This window comes from Peromyscus maniculatus, chromosome 6 (genome assembly GCF_049852395.1).
Source record: "Peromyscus maniculatus bairdii isolate BWxNUB_F1_BW_parent chromosome 6, HU_Pman_BW_mat_3.1, whole genome shotgun sequence".
NCBI classification, from domain to species: Eukaryota; Metazoa; Chordata; class Mammalia; order Rodentia; family Cricetidae; genus Peromyscus; species Peromyscus maniculatus.
Genome location: NC_134857.1, coordinates 52705006 through 52722073, shown reverse-complemented (window position 1 = coordinate 52722073; position 17068 = coordinate 52705006). Strand labels below are relative to the sequence as shown.

The following is a 17068-nucleotide window of genomic DNA, read 5'->3' as shown; positions in this document are numbered from 1 at the left end:
CTCCACATAGCCATGTTTATCAGCTGTAGGGGTTTTCTAGTACAATTTTTAGAGTCACCTAAATATACTATCATGTAATCTGCAGATAAAGATATAATGACTTTTTCTTTCCAATTTGTGTCCACTTTATCTCCTTCAATTGTCTTGGTACTCTAGCTACAACTTCAAGTAGTATATTGAATAGGCATGGAGAGAGGGGACAACCTTGTCTTGTTCCTCATTTCAGTGGACTTGTTTTGAGTTTAAAAAATGTTGTTGGCTATTGGCATGCTGTAAACAGCCTTTTTTGAGTTTGGGTATGTACCTTGTTTTCTTACTCTGTTTTAGACTTTTATCATGAAAGATGTTTGATTTTGTTAAGGGTCTTTTCTGCATCTGAGATGATTGTGTGGGTTTGTCCTTCAGTTTGTCTGTATGGAAGATAAATTTATCAATTTATGTATGTTGAAGCATTCCTGATTCTCTGACATGAAGCCTAATTGATCATGGTGGATAATCTTTTTGATGTGTTCTTGGGTTCAGTTTGTATGTATTTTATTCAGAATTTGTGTGTGGAATGATTTGAGGAGTATTAGCATTAATTCTTCTTTGAATGGGAGAATTTGTATAGTAAATAAATTAGACAGATATTGTTAAGAGTTTAGTTTTATTAAATAAAGGATCATGGCATTGCTACATTTTAACCTTGTATTTTTTTTTACATACAGTCATCATTAACATCACTACTGCCTTCATCTGTTTTCACAATGGAGGCAATATTCTGTAGAATAGGAATTTTCTTTTTCATCTTCACTGTGCTGTGTATTAACATATGTACATATAGAGTCTAATGGAAAGTTTCAAGTTTTCAACTGGCAGCATGTCTACTTTAGCCGTAAAGTCAGGTTTCATTGTGTCCTGAGCACAGCCTGCCCTTTGTGGCTATAACATGCAAGGCTTTGTCTGGCTTGCTATCTGGATGATACATGCAGCTGTGGAGAAAACAAGTGATTTTTGTTATCGGTGGTGCTCATGTGCTTGGGTGTTTGTACAGAGCTTCTAGCTAAAGTAAAATGGCTTCATTAAGGAATATGGAGAAAAATCTCATTATGTTCTTTTATGTAGCTCATTACTTACTAACAGTAGTAACTATCATTTCTTCTTTATTAAACAGACTCTAGGGTCACAATCTACATGTCCTGTATTCATACAGAGATGTTAAAAACTGTTTCCTTGGCAGATTTTCTTGTGTCAGATGGTTAATATTATAGCGAACTGTAGTAAAAATATATTCTCAGAACAACTGGATTAAGATGAAGAAAAATTCTGAATGCAAAATATATTTATGAGCTATAACCCAAATAGCATATTTTGAATATTTTGAAAGCTTGTGCGGTAGATATATACATATGTGTATACAATAACAGTGAGAAAAGATGTGATGAATTTAAAAAATAGTAGAGAGGGGTATGTGGGTGAATTTGGAGGGAGTAAAGTGTAAAGAAAATACTAAAATTAGACTATAATCTCAAAACTTAAATTAAGAAATAAAAACGTGACCTGAATCTAAATTACAGAGCACCTTAACTATATTATTGTTGACTTCATTGAATGAAGGCCTCATAAATATGCAAATTTAATGTATATGCTAACATAAAGCTTCAGATTCACAAGGACGTTTCATCTTACACAAGACACAGAATTTTTATATAATGACAGTATTTACAAATACAGATTATGATGTTTTTGAATAAGTGTAAGATGTTAATTTATATTTTGAGATTTCTTTCATAAGCAACCTAAGTATTTCTATTAAAAAAGGAAAAATTAAATGTTTTTGTTTGTTTTTACAAAATGATTAGCCATATATAATTTAGATACTGTGAAGTCCTCTGTAATCAAGTATTTCAATCAATGCTTTAATTAATTTCATCCTCCTCACTTCTCCCAGGTACACTTTCATCTCCCTACAATTATGTGCCATATTTTAAAGTAATCATTCAGGTCCAAGGTTTCCTGTAGATATACTTCTGGCTGTGCAGACAAGACTATATGTTAATGTTAACATTCTTCTTAGTGGACTTATATATTTATTTGTATAAAGCAAAGGACACTCTAATAATATTATTTATGTTCTGTATATTATAAAGAATAAATAAACGTATGCCATATGAAAATTTATTTTTTCTTTCTTTTTTCTCTTATTTTGCTTTTTTGACATTTGATTTCTCTTTTGAACAGCCCAGGCTGTTCTGGAACTTGCTTTACAGAGTAAGCTGACTTTGAAATCACAGAGATTCACCTGCCTCTGCCTCCCTAGTGCTGAGATTAAGGGCTTGTGTCACCATTGACAGACTATGTTCTTTGTACTATGTTCTGGTACCAGACTTTGTTCTGGTACTATGTAGAAGACACATACCTAGACATACATTATTGGAAAGTGACAAAAGTTGCTAAATATTATGGACAAGTTGAAACATGTAAATTCATATTTACATAGTTAAATAGCATTTTGTATCTTCTGATAAAATTGTAGTATCATGACATTCTTTTAAAAATAGTTCAACTTTTATAGTATTGTAATTGTATTTATATTTTATTATAGTTTGATACTTAATATTTCACATGAACTTAAAAAAAGCCCTGTGTTTTGATAAACCTTTAATTATTCTTAAGAAATAGAATGCAAACTCTACTGTTGATAACAATAATATGATAGCAATATTGTAAAGAATTCATCATAATCCAGAAGTTACAATTAAAGAAAATTAGATATTTTAAGATATAGAAAATTAGTTTATGTTGAAAGCTATCCTTAAGTGAAAAGTATAAGCAATGTATATATTCAGAAATTTATTGAGGAGCTTAGTTTAGGGTGACTAACTATGAATGTTTAAAACACAGTCAGTTCAGTTCCAGTCACCAATATTTATTGAGATTTAATTTATTGGTTCCTAAAATATAGATTCAATGATCTTGTATTTGTTTTCTGTAATTTATAAAGGATAGGGAGAACCAAATGGCTATATGAGCAAAACACTTCTCTTACTCAGTAATAACAGATAGCTTGAGATTCTGGTACTATGTAGAAGACACATACCTAGACATACATTATTGGAAAGTGACAAAAGTTGCTAAATATTATGGACAAGTTGAAACATGTAAATTCATATATGCAACAATTACTGAGCAACTAGTATCTTCAAGTTTCCTTTCTAGACTTGATATTCACATTAATGATCAAGTTCCTGATGACAAGGATAGACAGTGGAGATTATGTCCAGGCATGGAAATAAAAACATGTAAAATAGCCCATTAGAGTAGCTGATGTTCTCTCTGGTGCAAGCATATGAACAGTCAAAAATGAATCCTGAACCATAACGACTAAATACTGTTATGTATCTGGCACTCATATCTGAAAAGTTGAAAAATATGTATGCTTACTTGCTGTGCCAATTGTAGTTAATTAATGCTATATCATGATCTATACCAATGCTACCAAGAAATTCATCTTATTCTGAGAATCCCATGCTTAGAAACATCTTTGCTTTATTTCCTTCAATCCTCTTGCTTTTCTTGCCATTCAAAAAAGACCCTAGTGTTTCTCTGTTGCTGTTACTTTTCATCATCCCACATGCAGCACTTTTTCCAGGTGATTTTTGGTGTTGCTATTTTTTACTAAAACAATCATCCAAAATAACCCTTGTGCTCATAGCAGTAAAATTCTGACTCTTAAAATTTGTAAAATTGAAACCAACATTAATATACAGTTAGGAAACTGTCATGAAAAACTAAGGAAACTGGGAGTTCTTCCCCTCTTCCTTCCCCTCTCTGCCCCTGTTTTCTCACATAGCAGAAAAAGGATGAGCACTCTGTCTTGGATCCCTTTAATAAGGCCATGAATGTTATGTTTTGGTCTCCATGATTTAATCATCTCAAAATGATAAAAATCATCCATTTTTGGTGTGTAAAACATTTTTTTTTAATTGAAGACATTTTCATGCAGATATAAGATTAATTCGTGTTTTGATTCAACTTTTAATATTTTACATGAAAATAAAGAGACATAATTATGGATTCCCTATGTAGATAGGTAATCTTGATTGTGAACTCAACAAACCTGGAAGGGGTACCTTTCATTGAAGTAGTGCCTCAATCAAATTAGCTTATGTGCATTTCTGTGGGACATTTCCTAGAGTGCTGATGGAGTAAGGTCCAGACCAGTCTTGTCAGTACCATCCTTAGGATAGAGGGCCTCAGCTGTATAATGAATGCAGCTGAACATGAACTTGTGAACAGTCAATAACATATCTTTCCTCCATGGTTTTTATTTCAATTCCTCCATAAGCTTCTGCATTGACCACTCTCATAATGGATTGTGAACTAAAATTGTAAGCCACACATACACTTTCCTCTCTAATGTGCTTTTGATCATGATGCTTAGCACACTAACTAGAAGCAAAATAGACAATAAATTGATATTGAGAGTATGATATTACTCTAACACACCTGACCATATCATTTTTCTCGGTTGAATCAGTTGGGAGAGGAAGAATTCTGACTTTTGAGCTAGAAAAGACATTGAGTGTTTAGAGCTTCTTGGGCTGTTCCGTGTTTGTTTGGTAGTTAACAATGCTGAGATCAATGCAAATAATGAAGCCTGGCCTGTGAAGTTACATAGGGAAGCAAAGACTCTACCTAGGCTACCAGTGTATTATTTTTTAAGATTCCATGAAGGTGAAACTTTCTATTCTGTACTGGGACAATGGGTGCTGGTAAGTAAGTACTGAAGAATCAGCTGCAATTAAGAAGAGAACAGCAACATTGAGGTGAAAACCCCGAAGGCGGATTTCCTCTGAGTCAGCACACTTACTCTATGGTCCAGAGAGGTAACTGACCATAGGCTACATATCAAGCTGCTGGCTGAACTTGGTCACATGGAAGAGTTTTCAAACTGGTACTTGTTTTGGTGACACGAAACCTGTAAAACTGAAGGGGTCCTGGAGATAAACTGATGCTTGCCAATATAGGAGGTGAAGGTGGGAGATGCTCTTGAACCAGGTAGAGCCTCAGTTGCGGGGGGGATGAGAAACCACAAGAGGGGAGATATCATGGAACACCCTCTAAGCATAGGGATAATATGGAATGGAGCCTTCCTAAGCTGTGGGCACCATGGATGGTAGAGATAAGCAACTGGAGCTACTCAAGCCTTTTAGAATTGAAGATCAAGGGTGAGTCCCAGATGTTGGACAAGGACCTTTTACACTGTGGGGTTTGGGGTTTGCTCTGAGCTGATGGTGATTATGCTCTTCTTTTTCCATCTTAGTAAAAGAATGTACCAGCTTCTGCTGACTCCACCTGGGAGGCCTTACATTCTTGTAGGATGGAATAGGGGGTGGGAGGGTGGGGGAAGGCTTGAGGAGTGGGGGGAGGGAAGAGGTGGGTCTGTGATTGGTACATAAAATGAATAATAAAGCTTATTAATGAAAAAAAAGAAAGTGGCAGATTTGTTCTGGTATTATAGAAGCACTGTTAAGAGATTTGGGATTATAAAGAGACCATAGATTTGTAAAGTATTGAGCTTTCTAAAGATTGAGACTTTTAAAAATGCACTGTCTTATCATGTGATATTAGCCTAGAATCCTACAGATTACAATTTAACAGCAGTGATTTTGTATGAAGTTGACAATAGGTGGATTTGTGATGGCTAATCTTGGTCCTTAGCTTGACTACCTTAGAGGGGTATCCTCAGTTAAAGAGTTGTGTCCATCAGATTGGCCTTGGGGTATGCTTGGTTGGCAGTTCATTGATTGATAATTGACGTTGGAGAGACTATACCACTGTGGGATCTACTACCCCCAAGGCAGTTGGCTTGGGATTTATCAGGAAAGTAGCTGAATCTGAGCCTTTAAACAAGCCTGTACACAGCATTCCTTCATGTTTTCTGCTTCAGGTCATGCAGTGATTTATCTCAATGATGGATTGTGACTTAAAAGTTTCTGCCACAGAAACTCTTTCCTCTCCAAATTGCTTTTGATCGTGGTGTTTATCAACCTAACAGAAAGTAAACTTGAAGAGCTATAAAACTTGTACATATCCTGAAAGTTGTAAATGATAATATTTTAGTGGTACCTAATCACATTTTCTTGTTAATTTTTTTTATTTAGTTCTTGTGAACTTCTGTTTATGTGTGTTGTTTTCCTGTCTGTGTCTGTATGTGTATGTCCTAATATTCCATGTCATGATTGTGGAGTCAGAGGATATCTTACCAGAGAGAATTGTGTCTGTCCTAGGGATCAAATTTACCTCTTCAGGCTTGGATGTAAGCCCTTTGCCCATAAAGTAATTTTGCAGCCCATAAGGACGTTCTTTTAGAAAATTTATTCATTGACATTACTTTTATTTGTGAAATGTGGGTAAAAAGCACCATTTAGAATATTATTTGAGATGGATTTTTAAACATGTCTTTATATTCTTGAGCATGTTGTGGAAAATGCACTTCACAATCTACACTAGCCTAACTCCTTATTTATAACCAGTGCTACATGTTCAAATTACAAATTTTCAAATTGCTCTTCCATACAAATACTATCATGTTTTAATTTATTCAGTTATTTTTCAAATGTTTTCAACAGGTCTTGATATCACATTTGTAAGAGTATTTATATAATACATAAAAATGAATTTTCAAAAGAATAATTTTGTGGATCAATATGGTTTATGTGCCTTATATATGCAAGCCTAGTTTTAAATATCTGATCAATAGTTCAGCAAAGGAATTCATGTGTGTTCTCTAATTAATTGAGAGGTAATGCGGACTTTGGGCAACAATAGACATTTACCTTGCAGCTCAAACTTATATCATGAAAGGTAAAGTATTATTAAGTCTCTCTTGTCTAGTATTTTGTTTTTATTGACCAGATTTTGACATTTATTTCATTACATGATGTTACGTAGGTTAGGGGTTTTTCATCTTGATATGTTATTTCTAACCTCAAATGTGTCTTGGCTATATAAACTTGTTTGAAATAAAGAAGATCCATCTTCTATTTAAAATTACATCATACAAATGTTCCAGGTAAAAGACAGATGGTTAATAATAAGTGGCATGAATTTAGAGATTAGAAAAAACATTTTCATCTCTACTAAATGATTCAATGTTGGATGGAATTTATTCAAAGGATTTCAACCACTGCCCTGAAAAGATAAAGTGCTTTTGAAAGGACACATTAATACTAAACCCCTTTTATATACTACACATAATATACTACATAAAATACACTTTTCCTTTCCTTTTCATTCATTTAGAATATTTTCTTTCTGATTACATTTCATAATTGGAAAGTGAATATTGCTGGCCTTTTATCAAGTATTAAACTATCAGTGATGGTGAAATGGCTTAATAATTAGAAGTACTTGCAAGGCTTTGAGAGGAATTAGGTTTGCTACAGCACTCACAGTAGACAGTTCCCAATCACCTGTAATTCCAGTTCTAGATGAACTGATTGCATCTTCTAAACACCAGGCAACCTACAAAATTCTAGGGAACATGCATGCAAAAAGGCATGCATACACAGACAGACAGATACACACACACACATGCACATATACACACATGCACACATGTACACACAAACACACACAAAATATTTAAATCCCTTTTAAATACACTAAACTTTCCAAAGGATGTGGTAGAAAAACTTGAAGATTAATAGTTTTTATGATATTGTATCATAATATTTTAAATTTATTATATTTTTATTATAACTTTTGTACTTTATGCAGAATTTTCTCCTTGTTTTACATAACAAAATCTGTTATATTTATGGTTTTTAAAGAGGATTCTCACTTTGAATTTTTCAGATATTTACTAACAGTTTAAGTAACTTGTTTTGTTATATTGAAAATAGAATTTTTTCTCACAAAATATATCATGATTATTGTTTTACCCTCCCTCTATCCCTTCCAACCTCTCCCTCTCTTCCTCCTTCCTTCCCATCTAAATCTACCCCCTTTCTCTCTCTCAAACAGGCTTCTAATAGATAAAATAAAATAAACTAAATAAATCCGAAGGAAAAGAGTCCAAGAAAAGGCACAAAAAGCAGATACACATGCAGAGACCAACTCTGGATGATTCAGATATTAAAGGTTAAGAACCAAACACTGAATAACATTTATAATCAATATATATTTATAGCACTAAGAATATCCCCATTATTTTTATTGTAGTTGCTTTTATATGAACATGATTATGTCTCCATTCATTCATTTATGCTAAGTATCAGTTGGACATTTACAGTGTGATCTTCATGGGATTAATTCAAATGTTCTATTCAATTAAACAGCAAATGGGCACACATATATAATATAGTAGCTGGTAGCCAGTAATGTAATATGAGTCAGATATAGGCAATAGTTTGAGGAAAAACAAGTATGCCAATGTAGAAACAATGGGCTGGTGGAAGAAGAGTAACAGGTAAATAATATTCACAAAGGGTAGTGGAGGGAATAATGGGAAGGTGATATGAATACAGCATGTGGGGCCTTCTCAAAGATTAAGTTAAAGAAAACACTCTTGGAGGCTAGACTGCTTGCAATTTAGGCATTTTTATGTTATATTTAACTCATAGTGATTAGCTGAATAGCTCATCCCACTTAATGAATATAGATTTATACAATTCCAATTCCTATAAAATAATAATAATTAGATGACAGAAGTATAGCATAAATAGCTAAAAAACAAAACAAAACAAAACAAAACAAAACAAAACAAAAACCCCTACAGTCATAAAAGCTTAAATTTTCCTTCAAATGATGTGCCATTGCACTGCTTTAACCATGAACATCTATCAGTTGTGTATGTAACCTACATTTTCCTTCTTTGTTTTTCTATTTTGGGATATGGAACTTGGTTCAGTAGTTAAATTATTTTGAATAGTTATGTAACAAAGGTTGGTTTGTAAGTACCTCTAATGCATTGGAGTCCTTAGAATAAACATCCTGGGGGGGGTATAGCAACATCATGCATTTAATCTATTGTTAACTTTTTGAGAAAATTATATAATGACTTGCATAGTTATTGGGATATTTCACATTACCACCAGCAAGGTATAATTTGGCTAAATATTAGCCAACATTTCTGATTATTTGCCTGTATAATGACTACCATTCTAATTGAACTATGATCTAATCCCCATGTTTTTGCTCTGCCTTTCTTTGACTGTTAATTGAGTTCAGTTCGCTTTTCACATGTTTAGTCTATTGTTATTTAATTTTTGAGAACTGTTTGTTCACTTCATTAACCTACTTATTGACTGTGTTGTTGGAATTCTTGCTTAGTTTCAAATATTTCAGGTTTTTGCATATTGTAGATATTAGCCCTGTCAACTAAATAGTTAGCAAATATTTTCTCCTATTCTGAAGGTATTTGATTTTTTATAAACTATCAATTTATTTAATTTCTTAAGGACCATTCAAAAACTAAGATAGCAAAGTTTGAATATGAGACTTAAAAGGAATAGTTCATTAATTAATAAACATCAGTGGCTCATCAGATACTAAAATAGTCTCTTAAAAAATAAAACTTTTGTCATTAAAATGAACTCTCATCACATACATTTTTTTTAACCTGAAGTGGATTTGAAAACCAGATATTAAGGTATTAAATTCCAGTTCTTAAATACCTGGACCAATGTTTGAGTCTCAGAGAATGGCATGGAAATTTATTTTATTCTCATCTTTCAATACAACCATCTGTAAGAGAATAATCACATTCTCAGTGATACCATTATCAATGTCTAAAATATGAAATAATTAACTGCACAGAAAAATGAGACTCTGTTGATCGATATGAGGCAGAAAACCATACCTATTACATTACATATAGAACTCATGATGTTTCCTTTAAGATTTGAAACATTGTAACTGTTTGATGAAAATGTAGTGGAAACAATTTAGGAGTTTAGACATAGATGAGGATGTTCTGAATAGGAGTCCAACCAGTGAGAAATAAAAGCAAGAACAGGAAGCTTGAATGCATAAAGCTAAAATACTTCTTGACTTTAGAGAAAGCAATCACTTGACTTCCTAAATTGCTGAAGGCATGAAAGAAATTATCTGTCAGCTATGCATCTAATAGTCAATTAACATTTAGAAAATATAAACTATGTAAAAATTTAAATGATGAACTAATCAATTATATCAGCAAATAGGATAATGGAATTTGCAGGAAGTTTTCAAAAGATAAAGCATACATAATCAATAAAGGTATGAAAATCTATTCAAAGTCTATAGCTAACTTACTATTAGCCACCAAGTAATGCAAATCAAACCTGTGTTGAGATTTCTCCTTACTCTTTCCAGAATACCTTGAGATCATGAAGTCAAAACATGCTGGTGAGTATTAATGGAAATAGGTAACACTTACACACTGCTTTTGAAAATGCACTATAGAAATCAATTGAGTCCCCTTAAAAAATTTAAAAAGAATTGTGGGAGGCAGAGCGGCCAAGAACACCACAAGAAAGCCCACAGAACCAACTAACCTGGGTTAGGAGAAGCTCATAGAGACTAAAATGCCAACCAGGGATCTTGCATGAGATTGGCCTAGGCACTGTGTGTATTTGTTACAGTTGTATAGCTTGGTATCCTTGTGGGAAGCCTAAAAGTAAGAGCAGGGGCTGACCTTGACTCTGTGACCTGGTTGGGGGACATTTTCCTCCTACTGGGTTCCTTGTCAAACCTTAATAGGAGAGGACGTGCCTAGTCTTACTGCAAGTTGATATGCCATAGCTGGCTGATATATATGGGAGGCCTGCCCTTTTTTTAAAGAGAAAGGAGGAGTAATGTAGAGGGGATTTGGAGGAGAGTTTGGGAGAAGAGGGAATTAATTAAAATAATTTAAAAAATTAATTAATTAATTAAAATAAAAAAGAACTTCCTTATGACCCATATATATGTATGTATGTATAGGTGTGTGTGTGTGTGTGTGTGTATGTTTGTGTGTATGTGTGTGTGTGTGTGTGTGTGTGTGTGTGTGTGTATAACTCCCAGGAAAAACTTAGAGAATCCAAGATTGCTTGCCACAAGATACCTGAACATTCATGTTTATTTATCCATTATTCACACCCTAAAGATATTCACTCCCCTGTTTTACTCATTAGATAAATAGACAAATTAGATATCATAAGCACACTAAACTTTATAGTTTGTGAGTATAACAGCTTATTTCTCTAATAGACCTGGAGAGACATTGCTTATAATGTCTAACAAGTAGTTCAGTTCATGAGTAGTTGGTGATTATACTGTTTTATAACTTGCAAAAATTAGCTCTCTAATTTTGGGAAACTGAGTCTTATTTGTGAATTTATATTTATTAAATTAGTTTTTAAATTTTTTATAATATCTTTTTAAAATAGATTTTTTTATTAAGAGATTTTCTATTCATTTTACATACCAACCACAGATTCCCCTTTTCTCCTCTTCCCACCCTCCAGCATTCTTCCCAACTTATCCCCCTCCATTTCCCACCTCCTCCAAGGTAAAGTCTCCCATGGGGAGTCAGCAGAGCCTGGTACATTCAGTTGAGGCAGGTCAAAGGCCCTCTTTCCTGCACCAAGGCTGCACAAAGTGTCTCACCATAGTCACTAGGTTCCAAAAAGCCAGCTCATGCACTAGGGATGGGTTCAGATCCCACTGCCTTGGGGCCCCCTATACAGTTTAAGCTAAACAACTGTCTCACTTATCCAGAGGGCCTAGTCCAGTGCCATGGGGACTACTCAGTTATTGGTCCACAGTTCATGCATTTCCACTAGTTTCGCTAATTGTTTCTGTACTTTTTCCAATCATGGTCTTGATATCCCTTGCTCATAGAATCCCTCTTCCCTCTCATCATTTGGACTCCTGGAGCTCCATCTGGGCTCAGCCAAAGATCTCTGCATCTGCTTCCATCAGTCACTGTCCATCAGTCACTGGATGAGGGTCTATGATGACAATTAGGGTATTCAGCCATCTGATCACCAGAGTAGGCCAACTCAGACACCCTCTTGACTATTGCCAGTAGTCTATGGTGGAGTCATCCCTGTGGATTTCTGGGAACCTCCCTAGCACTCTGTTTCTCTCTATTCCCAAGGTGTCTTTATCATGGTATCTCTTTCCTTGCTCTCCCACTCTGTTCTTTTCCGGCTCAAAACTCCCGTTCCCCTAAACTCTCATGCCCCATCCCTTGCCTTCCATTACTCCCACTTACCCTCAGTTTGCTCATGTAGATCTCATCCACTTCTCCATCACTGGGCAATCTTTGTGTCCTTCCTAGGGTCCTCCTTACTAGCTAGCCTCCCTGGAGCTGTTGTTTGCAGTTTGGTTATCCTTTGCTTTATAACTAGTATCCACTCATGAGTGAGTACATACCATGTTTGTCTTTCTGAGTGTCTGGGTTACCTCACTCAGGATGATATTCTCTAGCATTTTCTTTCTATCCTTTAAGAGAATAATTTTCTTTTTCGCTCAACTTTGTCACAGAAAACAGCTGTGCAGTCCAAAGGCTGTCTCTCTTGTCTCTCTCACTCCCCCCCCCATTTTCTCATTTTTTCTTTATTCTCCTAGTGTGAGTTAGATTGTGTAAAAGCTTTAAGAAGAAATTTGCACAATAATGATTCTCTACCAGAAATAATCAGTACATGTTTAATCTGGATGTCCTAGAAGACACTTTTAATCCAAGTGCTTGTGAAGCAGAGACAGAGGATCACTGAGTTCAAGGTCAACTTGAAGTTCATAGTGAGAAGCAAGCTAGCCAGAAAATGAGTGATAATTGAGCTCAAAACCAACAATAAACAAATAAATAAACATTAACACTTCTTTAGCACTGTACTCATAGAGTGGAGTATTAAGTTTTATTAATAACTAAGACAATTTTAAGAAATAACTTCCCCAGACATGAGTTCTCTGATTCATTATCATGTTGTCTGCCCTAGACATATGCATGCAGGCAACTCTGAATGGACTCACAGGTTGCATTTACATATTTATTTTAATATGTAAATGAAACAACAATGGTTCAAGAAAAGGAGGCCTTGTGAAATTGGAAGAGAGAAAGAGTGTACATGGAAAGCATAATAGGGGAAAATGAAAGAGTAAGAATTTAATTAAATGAAAATACAAAGGACAGCAAAATGTAGAGTAAGAACTCTTTCTGTGTATCTCTGGGTGACTCTGTCCCACATGTTTAATATACTTAGTTTTTTTAAAAATATGTGTTTAGTGTGGGAAGTACACAGGTATGCAAGCCCTTGAAAAATGCCAGAGTTGGTTCTCTCTGGCATCTGGGTTCGGCTGACTGAACTCAGGTCACCAGGCTTAGCAGCAAGCACCTTTACCCTTGAGCTTTCTTTTTTTTTTTTTTTTTTTTTTTGGTTTTTCGAGACAGGGTTTCTCTGTGTAGATTTGTGCCTTTCCTGGAACTCACTTGGTAGCCCAGGCTGGCCTCGAACTCACAGAGATCCGCCTGGCTCTGCCTCCCAAGTGCTGGGATTAAAGGCGTGCGCCACCACTGCCCGGCCCCTTGAGCTTTCTTATTGGCCTCAGTTCTTTTTTTTTTTTTTTTTTTTTTAACTTTTATTGGTTGTTTTTGGAATTCCCACATGTATTTTGATCTTACTTTTCTCCCCCTACCCAAAACAAGGTTTAAAAGGAAAACCAAAATTTAAACAAATAAAAAAAAGGGAAAAGAATCTTATCATGGAAGTCATAGTGTGGCCTATGGCAACACCCTTTAGTTCATTCATCTTTACTTTCAAGTGTTCCCTGCCAAGAGTCATTGGTCTGGCTCTAGGCCTCTAGTTTTGGTTACACCACATGCAATGGGCCCTCACTGGGACTCTTCTTGACTAACCTGTTGTTGTTCTGCCTCGTGGAGATCCTTCTCTTTTGTATTTGTAGCTCCGTCTCTTTCAAATGCTGTAACAATTCATAGGTGAGCAGATGTTGGTGTGGGCACTGCACATATATGATAGATATATCTATATGCAGGCCAAACACTCATGGCCCTTAGTTCTTAATTTACATTTCGATTCCTTCCTTAGAATTCATCATGCTTTTCAGTGATTTGTTTTAATTTGTTTGTTAAATTTCTGTATTTTCACAAATTAGTTATATGGATCTTGGCAGATGCAGTGTTATGTGTCCACCATTGCAGTAATATATGGAATAGTTCTTTGTGTGAAAAACCCCAGTGTCTTTAAATATTCAATCCCCAATTTTCTTTTCCACATTTGGGGAAATAGATGATGTTTCTGTTTTTAACAATGTCATTGGAAGCACACTGGCTGTCTGCCATCTTGCATTCTCGCTTCACGCTTCCACTGTGTTCCTGAGACATACCTTTGTCTTTCCATGAACCACTGCTTGTTCCTGAGACACACCTTTGTCTTTCCATGAACCACTGCTTGTTTACCGTCAGTGAAGACTAACATTCCATAAGAAGCAACTTCCTTAAGCAGTGTATGCATGTGTCTGATGAAGGGTGATTTTACTTCTTTAGATTTGGGTGAGTTAGAATATTAGAAGTGTTTGTCTGAAAAAATTGTGATGAGTAATTTATTTACTCTTCAGCAAGAACTATATCATACCTAGCAATCTTCGTATGGTGACAACATCACTCACTCATATGGAATATAGTGCCTCATCTATCAAGGAATGATGATATTGTGGTAATCAGTTATTATTTGAAATAAAGGATTTACTTTTTAATTTTTTTTTACTGAAAATATAGTTATTTTCATACAAAATTCTTTTTTTTTTTTCCGGGAAGAAGTTCTATTTAATTCTCTTGTTTTTAAAATCCAGCACACACATCCGGTCTAGGCAGCTTTGCCTACCTTATGCCATGGTGGACAGGTGCCAGACCCCCAAAGGAAGTGGCCCCAGGGGCAAGGCCTAAAAAAGGAAAGGGACAGTCTTTTCTCACCTGCCCCTCAGCTCTGGGGCTGGTGCACATTTGATTTTACCTGAGACAGGGCAGGCTGAGGCCATAGACACAGGGCTGAGTGCAAATACAAAGGGCCAGTCTTAAGTGTCCTGATCCCAGCCCCTTCCACATTTGTCTATTTTTGGTTTTATCGTTTAAAAAAAAAATAAAGTGACAATCACTGGCAGAGACCAGTTCTTGCACTGTCTTCTGTTAAAAATATGGCAAGGGTATTGGTAGCCTTCTCAATGGCCAGTCCGCTTCACAAGACATCTGCCTGCTTGTCCCTCGCACGACTCCGGACCTTGGTCTGGGCTTTGAAGGCTACAGCATTGTACAGGTGCTTTTCAAAACGTGAAATCTTGCAGGCCTTCAGGGCGGCGGCATCCAGCACCACCAGCACAGGACCCAGGCCAAAGATGTCCCGGAGAAGCCCGTTGTTCTGGAGGTGATAGTGCATGCTAGAGCCCAACACATCCTTGAAGGCTGTGTAGATGCTGTGGCGAGCCCAGCTGTCTATGCAGAGCACTTCCAGTCCAAAGCGGATCGTTTCTTCCTCACATTCACCACCCTCAACAAAGTGCAGCACAGCTCGGAAAATGGAGCGCTGGCGTCGACGGTCAATCTTGGCACGGTACTTATTGCTGACAGTGGCTAGAGTCCACAGGGAACCACAGAGAGCCTCCATGTCCCCATAAACAAAGTCCTCCTCAAGGTCCCGGGCCAGCTCAAAGAGCAGGGCGATGGCTTCCCCAGCAGCAATCCGCAAGTTCACACTCACTGGACAGGAGCTGCGGCAGCCAGGGCAGCTGCCTGTCAAGAATGTGGTTGATGTGGGTACTAGGACAGATGGTGAGCAGCAATGCCCAGGCCTGCAGGGCAGCACAGAGCAGGCCATGGAGGCTGGCAGGGACCAGAGCAGCAGTGGAGCCACTGGTGCCACAGGACCAGGTGAAAATACTTTCCAGGCAAGCCAAGCAAGAGACCAGGTCCGGGACATCGGTGGCAGCCACATAGCAGCCCAAGCCGAGAGCAGAAGCACAATGGAGCCGGGCAGCGGGGCTTGCTGTACCGTCACTGAGCACCGAGATGAGCAGGGGCTGCAGGCTATGGAACAGCTCCTCGCCCTTGGGTCCAGGGCCCAACTGCACACAGAGCAGGCCTAGCACTGAGGCAGCCAAGGCCTGTTCTTCACCCTTCCCTTTCTTAAGGCACTTTTCCAGGGCACCCGACAGTGTGAGGGTGCGTTCCAGCAAGAAGTCAGGAAGCAGGTGGGAGGCCAGGGCCAGGCGCAGGCTCTCTAGAGCTCCTTGCCGGGTCTTTGCACTCTTGTCAATGAGGCAGTCCACGGAGTCCTTCAGCTTTTCCTCCAGGTCTCCCTGCTGGTTCTGCTCATCCACAGCTTCCCCACCCAGGCAATCCTCAGCAGTGGTACTGAGTAGGCTGGGACATTCACTGGTGGTGCTCCAAGCCTCACTGGATGCTTCATCCTCACTGGAACCTGAGTCGGCCTGGGCACTGCTCCTGGTACCTCCTCCACTGCGCTGACCGCCCTTGTAGAGCGCATTGCCCTTACGAGCACAAAGCATTCCTGGAACCAGTAGTTGGGGACACGGTAAGGGGGCGCGGGGTCAGGGACCCGGAGGGCAGGGACTCCAAACCAGCAAAACGCTGGCCGGTGCGCTGAGTAAGACTGGGGAAGATGACAGGAGCCACACGCCGTGCGCGCCATCATCTTCGTGAGGCGCCCCGTCCTACAAAATTCTTTTAATATGGTTTCCCCCTGCACATCTCTTACCAGATGTTCCACACCTCTCTACCTTTCCAACTCAAGGCCTTCTTTTTCCATCTTTATGCTAGGGCACTGTTATTACAAAGCTTGTGGGGGTAACCAAACAATAACTGATTTGACTAAGGCTCTCTCCACAAGATGTAACCCATACTTGACACTACTACTGTGACCAAGAATGTGAGACTAGATAGCCCAGGGACTGAGGTTAAAACTAAAGAATATTGGTCTAAAATCATTGTAGTAATAAAATGACTCCTAATGATATTCTTCTATATTCATTGACCAATGCCTTGTTCAGCTTTCATCAGACAAGCTTCCTCCTATAGCAGTTGGCA

The 17068-nt window shown here is 37.4% G+C and overlaps 1 pseudogene; it reads right to left on the bottom strand.

Moving 5' to 3' along the window:
* Positions 1 to 14822: 14822 nt before the first annotated feature.
* On the bottom strand, positions 14823 to 16530 carry LOC102926362 (interferon-related developmental regulator 2 pseudogene; annotated as a pseudogene).
* Positions 16531 to 17068: the final 538 nt, after the last annotated feature.